Source organism: Pinus tabuliformis, chromosome 6 (assembly GCF_031772625.1).
Source record: "Pinus tabuliformis cultivar Carrire ecotype Pingquan chromosome 6, CPIR1, whole genome shotgun sequence".
NCBI classification, from domain to species: Eukaryota; Viridiplantae; Streptophyta; class Pinopsida; order Pinales; family Pinaceae; genus Pinus; species Pinus tabuliformis.
In genome coordinates, this window is record NC_142292.1 from 377,971,725 (window position 1) to 377,984,410 (window position 12,686).

The 12,686-nt window shown below is 38.8% G+C and overlaps 1 pseudogene; it reads right to left on the bottom strand.

Moving 5' to 3' along the window:
- Nucleotides 1-450: 450 nt before the first annotated feature.
- Nucleotides 451-11,266, bottom strand: LOC149258886 (expansin-A4-like; annotated as a pseudogene).
- Nucleotides 11,267-12,686: the final 1,420 nt, after the last annotated feature.

Consider the following 12,686-nt stretch of genomic DNA (forward strand, 5'->3'; position numbering starts at 1 on the left):
AAAAATTATTTACGAAAACTCGACCTAGTTTCCAGATCTATATTTCATTTTTTTAATGTAACACTGAAATTTACAGTCACCTAGGATCAGTCTAATTGTCAAAAACAAAACAGAACAGTCAACTAGTAAAATAAAAACACTTACGGAAGTTGTCAATGGTACACGAGTTTTTCTATTGACACATCATTGCAACAAACTTCATGTGATTTCCAGAAACACGGCACAAAAGTTTACGGGAAACAGTGAATACATTAAATCAAAGTTTTGAAAGTTCTCCTCGGGCATCCTTTTGAAAGCATTACACTTTGGAAGAAAATTATTGCACGGGATGGACATGACACTTATTCCGAAGAATATGGTGATAGACTACAATTCAACAACCGGACAAGGGTGTACTCGAGTCCCCACAGCATCCGACGTGATCGATTTGGCTGTGGCTTTGGCTTTTCATTAAAGTTGGCTTCCCTCAAAAGTCTGGGCGAATTGCCATCTAGGAGCTGCGTTATATAACACAATTGTCCTCCATCGCTGGTGGTCACCCGGAACGACAGGCTCTTGCCGTTCAAGAAGGAATTGCTTTGCCAGTTCTGTCCCAGTTGCGTGACATCGGCTGCCAACCAGTATTTGACCCCTTTATCGAAACCTCTCTCCAGCGCCTCCAACATTGGAGGTGAGCACCAGGTTGAAGTATGGGAGACCGTTAATGGTGAAGCGAATTCCTCCCTTTCTCAAACACGGGACCCTGCATTTTAAGCCGCTTGGAAATTAATTAATATCTAGACAGGAAAAATAATTATTATCTTGAATTTAGGTCAATTGTAGATTCCACAGTCTATTTAAGTTCACATTTGTGAAAATTACGGAAGATTTTGATAAAATTCAACAAATTCTTTTGAATCTAATGTCAAATTATAAGATTTTGAGTATCAATTTTTTGATGGTGCTGAATCTATTTCCACTATAAAAACACTATTGAAACACTCTTATTATAAAACTTTTGAAAAACAATTACTCCATTTCAACCAGTTTTAACTAACAAATTTGTAACCAAGCCTTTTGTAATAGTTCAGGTCACAGAATTGGCCTTTTCAGATTCTGAAATATTCCAATCTACAATCAACATAAAATGCCCAGTTTTCATAAAGGTTATTTTCCAAAATGTTCTTGTGAAATAGAATTTCATGCACATCTCAGACATTAATCAATATTTTTATACCAGTATTATAAAATGAGTATCAAATTTAAAAACAAAAATATTTAAATCAAAACAAAACAAAACATCTCAAACAAATCTGAATTTTACAATAAAATCACAACCTAATTTGCAACAAGTACAGGTTGGAAAACAATTTTTCACTAGGAAATGAGGTTTGGGACCTGGGTACGAATGAAGGATGGACCATTTAGGGGTACCTTCTGTAGAGGATGGGGACAATCCCACCATTGTACTTGGCGATCTTTTCAAAGGCGGGCTCCCCATGTCAAAGTGTTGCAGGGGCGGATTGCACCATCCACCATTGTCGTTGGGGAGAGCGTTGTTTGGCGGGCAGAAGTTGGTGGCTGTGATGGTGACAGTCCCAGGCAAACATCACTGGAGATCGTCATTACATTTCATTTCATAGCAGGCTCCGCAGCTAAGCCCGTTGTTGAACAGAACAGTGCTAAGAGCAGCAGTATCGGTTCCATAACCTTGGCTGTACAGATTCCCGTATCCACACGCCCCTCCTGGACCATAAAATTAAACGAAATTAGTGAGATGCTAATTCATATTGATATAGAAAAAGATATGAAGTTCTGTAAAATTACCCATTGTCCCAGAAGCATCAATGCCACCGTAGAATGTGGCATGACCGGATTCCCAGTAGCCTTGCCCATGAGCTCCAGTTAATAAGCAGGTCAATGTCAACAATGGGATCATTGCAAATGCTCTTAACCAGTTCCATCGATCTGCAATATATCATATCAAGCAATCAGAACTACCAATAGCAGTGAGTGAGGTACGATTAAATGTTAAAAGAGCTGCACCTCTTTGAAAAGCTTGAGATGTGAACCAATGAAGATAACTTAAGCAAAGGCGGGCGGAGGGGTTCTTTGTTTGGATTTGCAATGAGTATTCTGCAGTATTTATAGATGTGTCAGACATTTCTATTCTATTATTTCAATAGCTGTAGCATTCGAACATTTCTGTGTCTGGTAATGACATCGTAAATTGATGTTTGAACAGAAAATGTACATTGTTGAGTAAGCAGCACATGGGGTGTACATGCACGTGGACCTGCACATGCTGCAGCAATGAACTGATGGGCAGAGAAAGAGGGAAGAAGTGAGCCGCGTTGTCTAATGAGGCCACAACTGCCTAGACCGTAAATTTCTAGCTGTAATTTAAAAAAATTTCAAAAATTGTGATTGCAAGAGTTTACATCAATTGTAACCAGAATTTTTAAAATCTCAAACTATATTTTCTCAAAAACATACTAAAATTTCTGTTGTTTTCATGTTTAGACTATGCGATGGAATTCAATGGGACTAACTGGCTGACACGCCGATCCATGTGAGCTCCAATTTTGTGTACCGGACTTGTTCTAGATGCTCGCTCTGGAATTTGAAATTTTGATGTAATATGCCATAAGTCATATGGAGACTTGTTATTAATGGTCGCGCTGGAATTTGGAGTTTTGATGTGATACGTTTCTTTATCCCGTAAAACATCAATGTATTCAAAGTTCTCGATCGGAATTTGAAATTTTAGTGTCACACCACAAGTGTCTTAAGGCTTGTAATGAATGGTCGCCCTCGAAGTTGGAATTTTGATGAAATATGTTTCCTTATTCTGCATAACATAAAGTATGTGAGTGTCTTTTGTTCATAGTAAAAACAAATGGTCATCCTGAAATTTGGAATTTTGATGTAATATGTTTTTCTCTTTTCTATAGACGATGTAATTTTTTAAGAGAGAAAAACATTCTTTTATTAATTAGAAAATATTTATATAATCATAGATTTTAATCATGGTTATATGTTAATCTGTTGTCTAATAACTGGAACATTACATCTCAAAATATAAAGACAAAAAATTTCTGCCTTTTCAGAAATAACAAACATAAGATACCATCACATGGGAAGAGCTACAAAATCAAATATCACAAATGAAATGATAAGTTGAGAGAAGAGGACAATAACTGAAATACCATAGAATGCAGACAAAAATATTATCAAGCAAACTGATATTAGATCTCAAAAGTACCCTAACCACCCACAGATCCATTGACTAGCTAATCAAAATATATATGTTTAGGATGGAGTGACAATCCACGCTTGGAGAGAGCATCGACATCAATGTTATGTTCTCTATAAACATGCTTAAAAGAAACCTCAGAGAATGAGGCCTTTAAATCTCAAATCAGTTTCATCCACTTTGCAAAGAGTGGGGACTTCCAAAGCATTCCGCCCTTGGATCTGGTGGATCATAGAAAGTGAATCCCCAACAATTAGAATTTTTTGAATGCCAAACCACGAAGTGCATTGAAGAGCCCTCCATAAAGCTATCATTTCAGCTCTATAGTTGTCCCCATAGCCTCCAAACCAACGAAAACGTTAACGTAAAGGGGGATCAACTTGGAGAGAAACTCCACATCTGCAATGCCCACTAGAAGAGGCTCCATCAAAATAATAGATTGGGTAGATGCTAGCCAAATCTACAAGCGTAATAAACTGAGAAGTGGGATTGGGAACCTAGGGGCTAATTTCCTGAAAATATGCAACGATCCTCAGGGAAGAGATCCTAACATCATGAGATATGCCTTCAAAATAAGTTCATTTTGAGTGCACCAAATTCCCCATAGGACATATAGAGGGACCACCATGAAGGATTTTACTTGGTGTGCCCAAGAGCTAATACAAGCAGGAATATAGGAGCATTCTCTAATAACATAGAGACCTAAGAATGTGGAAACCTCGACCCAAATAGCAACTGCAAAGGGACATTGTAAAAATTAGATGATTGCAATCCTCTGAATCCACCCTGCAAAGTGAGCATCTTCCAGGGTCCACGAATCCCTTCTTCAACAAATTGTCTCATGTTAAAATGCAGTTAAGAATAACTAACCAAGTGAAGCATTTGATCTTTAATTGGGCTTTCAAACTCCGTAAATGAATAATGCAGTCGGCACAAGGTAAAGATGGAATGATCAAGGTAATATAGTCATATATATCATTGGAAAGAATCCTTCCATTCACAATATGACCGCCACAAACTAGTCGATGTTGCCGCTGTGAGAATGAGATTCTAGCATGACAAAGGAGGCTATAATAACCTTCCCATTCACCCTCCAAAAAATCTAGGATAACGATCTGCCAAGAAATAAGCCAAGCTGTAGGTTTTAACCCTGTATAGAAATTACCTGTAAACGAGTTCTTAAAATAAAAAATATACAATGGCGAGAACATAAAACAAATATACACAGAGATTTTCCCATGGATCTCAAAATAGGGACTACTAGATTGATTTTTCACTATATTCCTTTCAATGTTACAATATATATATATATGCCGAAGCATCCATAAACCTCAATCCACTAACACTGGATTAGAACATAACTGTAGTTCCTTTTGAAATATGGCAACAAGAATATTCCAATTTAATTTGTCCTTGAATTAAATTGTGAATTAAATTCGAATTTAGTCTTAATAGCTACTTGGAAATAATTAATTAATTTATTTTAAATTAATTAGTTGGAGAAATTCAAGTTAGAAGTAAAGTCATGCAAGAGTTATCCCTTAAATTAAGGAGATAAGATTGAGTTATATTTGAGTTGTAAATAGTTAACTTAGTTTACTGAGTTAAATCCAGTTAAATTAGTTCCAAACTGTTTGAGGAACTAAAAGTGAGTTAACAGTCAGTTGATGCATGCATGCACTCAACTAGTGCTACTCTAGTTAACTGAATATTCCCTCATAAGAAATTCATGCATGTCTATTATGAGAAAGACCTAGTTGAGATTAAGTCAAGGACAATGTAATATCAGTTGCATGTGTTTTCTCAAAGAGAAAACTCATGCATGCAGTCAAGGATTTATCCTTGAGGATTGCGCAGTTTTGGAGGAGATCATTCACTTGGTAATAAGAGAATCATCCACAAGGAACAACGCAGAGAAATAGGAGCTTGGAGGGCAGAGAGGAAGGCTGGAGAGAAGCCAAGATTGCCTGTGAGCATCTATGAGGATTGTACTGAGAGCTGGCTAGCTGTGAGAGCTAAGGCTTTGTATAATTCCTATGTATTTCCACCTTGTATGATAATACAGATAGTGGGGTTTTTAGCTGAGGCTTTCCCCAAAGTATTTTCATGTATATTGTGCATTGATTCTTCTTCTTCTAGTTATATTGTTCAGCTCGATCTTTAAGCTTCCGCAAATTGATAGTAGAAGTAGGTTATAGTATTCTGCTTTGATTTATATTGCATTATCGGGTTAACCTACATCAGATTTTCTACATGGTATCAGAGCTGGATTTGTAAAAATTTTCTACATGGTATCAGAGATGGATTTGTAGAATTTTTCTACATGGTATTGGAGCTGTGAACAGTATACTAAGAAAAGAATTCGAAGTTTGAAGTTCGGGGTTGCAGGTGCAAATCGAATTCATATCATACTTCAAGGTTGGCCAATGGCGTTCTATGGCTTGAGACTCGAGTATGCCTTGAAAGGTAGCTCGAACTACATAGCATGGAAAGATAGAATGGAGGATATATTAGAAGACAATGGCTTGAAGGAATTCATTGATCAAGAAATCCCAAAGCCAACTTCAACTAATGCACAAGAGTTGGCTGAGTGGAAGAAGTGTGTGGCGAAGGTGAGACAGATCATCCTTGAAGGAGTACAAGACCATATTGTCTTGAGTCTCAATGGGAAGAATACTCCATTTTCAATGTAGAAGACATTGAAGGATGTCTACCAGAACAGTAGTGACCAGAGGAAATTGGCACTCAAGGATAAGCTTCAAAGAATCAAGATGGAGAAGGGCGAAACTATTTCCACATATCTGAACAAGCTCACCACCTGCAGAGATGAGCTTGGTAGTGAGGGACTAACTACTGCCGATGATGATATGGCGAGCCTCGCTCTCCTTGGCCTTCCAGTTGGAATAGCTACCAGGACTCTGTGAATGGAAGGGAGAAACTTCCGGATTGGGAACGACTGCGATCGCATCTTATGCAGGAGGAGATCAGGAGGAGCACACGATATGGTTCTTCATCCAAGAATGATGATGAAGAAAATCTGGCCTTAGCAAGTAAGGCAGGGAAAGGCAAGGGGAAGGCTTCCCATTTCAAATCGAATTCTTCTCATGGAGGGAAGAAGGGTGACATGACTGAAGTGAGATGCTTTAATTGTCATGAGATGGGACATTATGCGACTAATTGCCCATTGAAGAAGTCCAAGAAGGGATCCTCGGAAGCATCGGAAGGTGAGGCATTAACCTCTCAGTTCAAAATGGACTTTACCCTCATTGCATGCATGGTTTCATTGATGATGGGTTGTGTCTATTATCTTGACAGTGGAGGCTCATTCCACATGAGTGGTGATAAAAATTTATTCAATGCCTTGGAGGAGAAAGACCTCAAGATGTGCATAGAGGTGGGTAACGATGGAAGGTATAATGTTTCAGGAGTGGGCACGGTTGATTTTCAAAGGGAGCATGGAGATCCTCTCACCTTGATAGATGTGATGTATGTGCCTGGACTGAAGAAGAACTTGGTATCGGTCGCGATGTTGGAGGACAAAGGCTACGATGTTGTCTTCAATAAAGGAAAGGCGTTCCTAAGACACATAGCCACGGGTCAGACCAAGAGGATAGGGATGTAGGTGAAGAATCTCTATAAACTAGAGGTAGATGATTGTGCAGCATTGAGTACGAAAGCAGAATTGGTGCAAAGCCAAGACATTGGCGAGTTGTGGCACAGGTAGTTGGGCCATTTGCATCATGGGGCTTTGAAGATAATGCAACAGATATCTATAGGACTTCCCAAAGGTAAACTTAAGCAAGTTGACACATGAAAAGGTTGTACCTTGGGAAAGTACACCAAGTCTTCCTTTCATGATCGAGACAGTCGAGCAGAGGCTATCTTAGAGCGAGTTCATACTGATTTGTGTGGACCATTCTCAATGGAATCCACAACAAAGCAAAGGTATTATGTGATTTTCATTGATGACTATTCTCGTAAATGTTGGATTTATTTCATGCAGAAGAAGGACCAAACTTTCACAAAGTATTGTGAGTTCAAAGCCTTGGTCGAGAAAGAGTCAGGGAAGAATATCAAGGCCTTGAGAAGTGACAACGGTGGAGAATATGTCTCTCAAGAGTTTAAGGACTTCTGTGCAGCAGAAGGAATTAAACGAGAGTTGATGACACCTCATAACCCACAACAGAATGGGGTGGCCGAGAGGAAGAACTGAACTATTGTAGGGGCAACACGGGTAATGCTGCATGACCAAGGCCTACCACTTCACTTGTGGGCTAAGGCATGCAACACAATAATCTATTTTCATAATAAAAGCTTGCATTGCATACTTGGCATGAAGACACCAGAGGAAGCTTTCTCCAGTAAGAGACCAGATGTGGGTCACTTTAGGATCTTTTTCTCATCGGTATATTGCCATGTGAAAAAGGATGCATGGAAGAAGCTTTAGCCGACAGCAGAGTTGGGGATACTTGTGGGGTACACTGATACACCTCACAACTATAGGGTGTACTTGCCTACCAGTTGGAGGACAGTGGTTCGCAAAGATCTCAAGTTTGATGAGAAAAAGGCCATGCAAGTTTCCCTTGAGAGGGAGCTCCAACTATAGGCTGTGGAGGAACTATTAGTTCCTAAGGAGGAGGAGCCTCAAACTGATGTGGATCAGCCGCATGCAGAGGTTCCAGGAGTGGAGACATCCACTCAAGAAGAGTCTTCCAGACAGATTTTTGGAGGATGTGAGAGAGAATGTGGGAGCACCATATTCTCAGCGCAGATATTGGAGGTCACCTGAGAGGCACACTGGATACATGGCCCTTGCTGGGGAATGTGTTGATACCAAGCCATCTTCCTTTGAGGAAGAAACGCAGCAACTGATTTTGGTTGATGCTATGGTGGAGGAGTATGACTCCATATCGTAACAGTATTTGGGACATGGTTCCGAGACCAGAGAACAAGTCAGTTGTGAGTTCTCGTTGGCTTTACAAGGTAAAGCAAGTTGTTGATGGTAGTGTGGAGAAGCATAAGGCGAGATTTGTTTCCCATGGCTTTTCACAAGTCGAGAGGATCATGTTGCTGCAGTATATTTTGACAGAGGAGCAAGATGCTGACATTTTGGCAAAGGCATTGTCAAAGTATAAATTCGAATTCCATAGAGACAGGATCAGGGTGGCAGATAATCCCTTTCTTGTTGAAAGGGAGTGTTGAAATATGGCAATAAGAATATTCCAATTTAATTTGTCCTTGAATTATTAAAATCAAGTTTATTCTTAACAACTACTTCAAAATAATTAATTAATTTATTTTAAATTAATTAGTTGGAGAAATTCAAGTTAGAAGTCTTTCTGAAGTCATGCAAGATTTATCCCTTAAATTAAGGAGATAAGATTGAGTTATATTTGAGTTGTAATTAGTTAACTTAGTTTACCAAGTTAAGTCTAGTTAAATTAGTTCCAAACTGTTTGAGGAACTAAAAGTGAGTTAATAGTTAGTTGATGCATGCATGCACTCAACTAGTGCTACCCTAGTTAACTGAAGATTCCCTCATCAGAAACTCATGCATGTCTATTCTAAGAAAGACCTAGTTGAGATTAAAGTCAAGGACAATGTACTATCAGTTGCATGTGTTTTATCCAAGAGAAAACTCATGCATGCAGTCAAGGATTTATCCTCAAGGATTGCGGAGTTTTGGAGCAGATCATCCACTTGGTAACAGGAGAATCATCCACAAGGAAAAACGCAAGTAAATAGGAGCTTGGAGGGTAGAGAGGAAGGCTGGAGAGAAGCCAAGATTTCCTATGAGCATCTGTGAGGATTGTACTGAGAGCTGGCTAGCTGTGAGAGCTAAGGCTTTGTATAATTCCTATGTATTTCCACCTTGTATGATAATACAAATAGTGGGTTTTTTAACTGAGGCTCTCCCCAAAGTATTTTCATGTGTATTGTGCATTGATTCTTCTTCTTCTGGTTATATTGTTCAGCTCGATCTTTAAGATTCCGCAAATCGATGGTAGAAGTAGGTTATAATATTCTGATTTGATTTATATTGCATTATAGGGTTAACCTACATTAGATTTACTACAGTTCCCATGACTGGATCTACCAAATACCATGGGAAGAAAACCATCATGCCCAAAACCATTTGCAAACCCCAAGAACAAAACCATGGGTGTGTCTGCATTAAAAAAAAATTCCTGGGGCGCTGCCCCAGACGATCGCACCCCTACAAAACCCCCGTGACCCCCTCGTTGTGTTTGATCCAATGTACAATGCATGGATCTAGACGTGGAAATAATATAACACATACCCAACATAAGCAGGGACAACAAATGGCATTCAACAACCCTCCTTAAGGCTTGCAAGATTGTTAATCCCCTGCAAATTAAGGATTTTGGTGATTGGGGCCAAAAGAATATGACATTTGGGCATTCCTTTAATGGTGTCCATCCCGACTTATATCTTTTTACCATCTCCAACCAACTAGCGAAGATTACTAAAAAGCTACGAGATTACATGCTTGAGGCTACGCCAGATAATCGATGCACAGGAACTTGATGGTGCCCTTGCAACTACCCACTCCTCCAATCCTGATGATGTATGCATTTTCCAAACATAATACTCTGCAACAAACCTCTTTCATTAAAAACCCTCCAAATATTTGTAGCCAATAGAGCAAGGTTGAATCTCCTGGAATCTAGAATACCCCATCCACCCAACTTGATGGGTATAGAGATCGAACTTAATCTAGCGAGGCGAATCTTTCTATTGGAACTAATGCCAGATGAGATAAATTTGGCAATTATAGTGTCAATTTTGTGTATGATTGACTGAGGGATATGGAATAGGTGCATCCAAAATACTGGAATGAATTTTAATACCACCTTTGTCATGATGATCCTACCAATAAGTGTTAACCATTTGTGATCCCAGTGGATTAGCATCTCTTCAAATCTAGTGATGAGCCACTCCCAATCTAGTATATTGTATTTGCAGGGTTTTAAATAACAGCCAAAGTACTTAAAACCCTCAGACATAGGGCATATTTTCACCCTAAATAATGTGGCTATCTCAAGTATCTCCACTGAGTCCCCATCATCTGAAATTAACTCAGTATTTTCTTTGTTAATGATCAGCCTGGAAGCTTTGCCAAAATTCTCAAATATCCTGTAGAAGGATCCACACTCAGAGATTTTAGCTTCCCAGCACATAGGATGTTGTCCACGAACATAAGGTGAGATAAATCGCTATTTATTGAGATCCCACAACCTGAAATGGCACTAACCTTCTTCATAGCATGGATCCCTCTGCTGAAGGTATCCATGACAAGGATAAATAATAGTGGGGACAACACACAACCTTGTCTAAGCCCCTTGTGGATTTTGAAAAATTGGGTGGGCACACCATTGATAAGGACCTCCATTGAAGCCGATGTGATGCAAGCCATGATGCATTGAACATGTTTATGCGGTAACCCAATTTTGTGCAAAATCATGGTGAGAAACTCCCAATCCACACAGTCATATGCTCGGTTGAGATTGATTTTCATAAGGCAATATTTTAACTTCCCTGTTTTAATCGAGTGAATACACTCATGTGCTATAGAAACAACATCCTGACTCCTCATATTAGACAAGAAACCAAAATGATCCAACAAAATATGATGGAAAATAACATTTTTTACTCTGTTAGCAAGGAGCTTGGACACCATTTTATAAATTGAATTACATAAGCGAATTGGCCTAGAGTCAAAGAAAACAAAGAGTTTTCTTTCTTGGGAATTGAAGTAAGGAAGGTAGAGTTTATTGCACCTGGAATGTGTCCAAAACACCTAAATTCCTTCGCCATATTGACAAGCTCACATCCCATCAACTCAAAAAAATGCAGGAAAAGATCAACAGGCCAACCATCAAGCTCAAGGCTCTTGTCCTTGGCCATATCTTTTAGAGTTTGAAACAACTCATCTTCTGAGATTGGAGCTTCCATCATAGAAGTATCTTCTTCATTGTCTATTACTGAAAACAGGTTGACGAACTCCATTTTTCTGTCATGCAGACTCCTTCCCTTCCATGAATTGTTTTCTAAAAAATTGAAGTGCCTCCAATTTTATATCCTTTGTTGTGGTGTCAATGTTCCCATATTCATGTTTTATGGCCCACATAGAATTTAACTGTTTCCTTTTGGATGTTTCCTTGCAATTTTTTTTTGTATTCCAGTTTCTTCCCTTAATCCAAGCTAAATGACTTTTCTGACGCCATTCCTCATCCTCTAGTTTGAGGATTTAGCCCTTCCTTATCACTAGATTAAATATAGCTCGATGTTTCTACTTGGAGAAATAACTAGGGGAAACCAGGTCAAATAAAATAGCAATTTTTAATTGATAGTAGCTCCTACATGAGTGCTTTTCTATGGTTATACAACCAAATTCTGACTTCTTATTTCAACCGCTTGAGTTTATCCTTGATCAACACAATATGATTATCAATGGCTGGAGAGACTGGTGAGGTCCATGAATGATGAACTATCTCTTGGAAGTCTGGATCGTTTACCCACATAAGATTAAATTCTAAGGGTAACTTATTTTCTCCAGCTCATCTTTCCTTTCTAGGATAATGGCATCATGATATGAGATATCAAAGAAATATGTACACATAAGTGAGTCCAAAAAGAATCTATCGATTCTTTTCACTATGCCCTCCTCCCTAGATCAACCATTACGCAAGATTAGGAATAGTGGGACAGGAGTAATGCCTTTGAGTGCCTTTCGATTAAAAAGGTCTATTAAGAAGGATGCCAGTGGGTCCAATTTAGCCCTGTGGTCCCAACACTCACCTGCTTCTAATATAAAGTTTAAACCCCATTAATAATCAATGGGTGGATGTCCAATATTCTAGAAGAGTCAACCAATTCCCAAAAAATATTTACAACTCTTGGATGGGGAAAAATGTTCAAGATACGAAATATATGTGTTGATCCCCTATAGTAATTGGTCAATATAATTCTTGCACAGGTCTTGTATGCATGGAAGGAGAAATATGTTTGGTCCCAAATCGTAGCAAGCCCTCCCGAATTTCCATTTGAGTTTGTAGCACAACTGAGCCAAGAAAGACATATCTTGAGCAGTATCTTGAGGGCCTTCTCCTTAGTCATCATGGTTTCTGGGAGTAAAATGATAAATGGGCCCTTTGCTTTTATACAATATTTTAGGGATATTTTGGTTTGGGAATATCCTATTCCCCTTATATTTAAAGACATTTCCCTAATTGAGGAATGATTGAAACGAGATAAGATGCCCTAAGGTCCTAGAAAAGAGTGTCCTCCATTGATTCATTTGATCCATTGGAAGGCCATGAATCAAATGGCGAGTATAACATCTCCTCCATAGTTTTAGAGAACCAAGAATTTAGTTCAGTCTCAATGTCAACACATAGAGTTAGCTTTCTATATTTGGTCTCTTTTT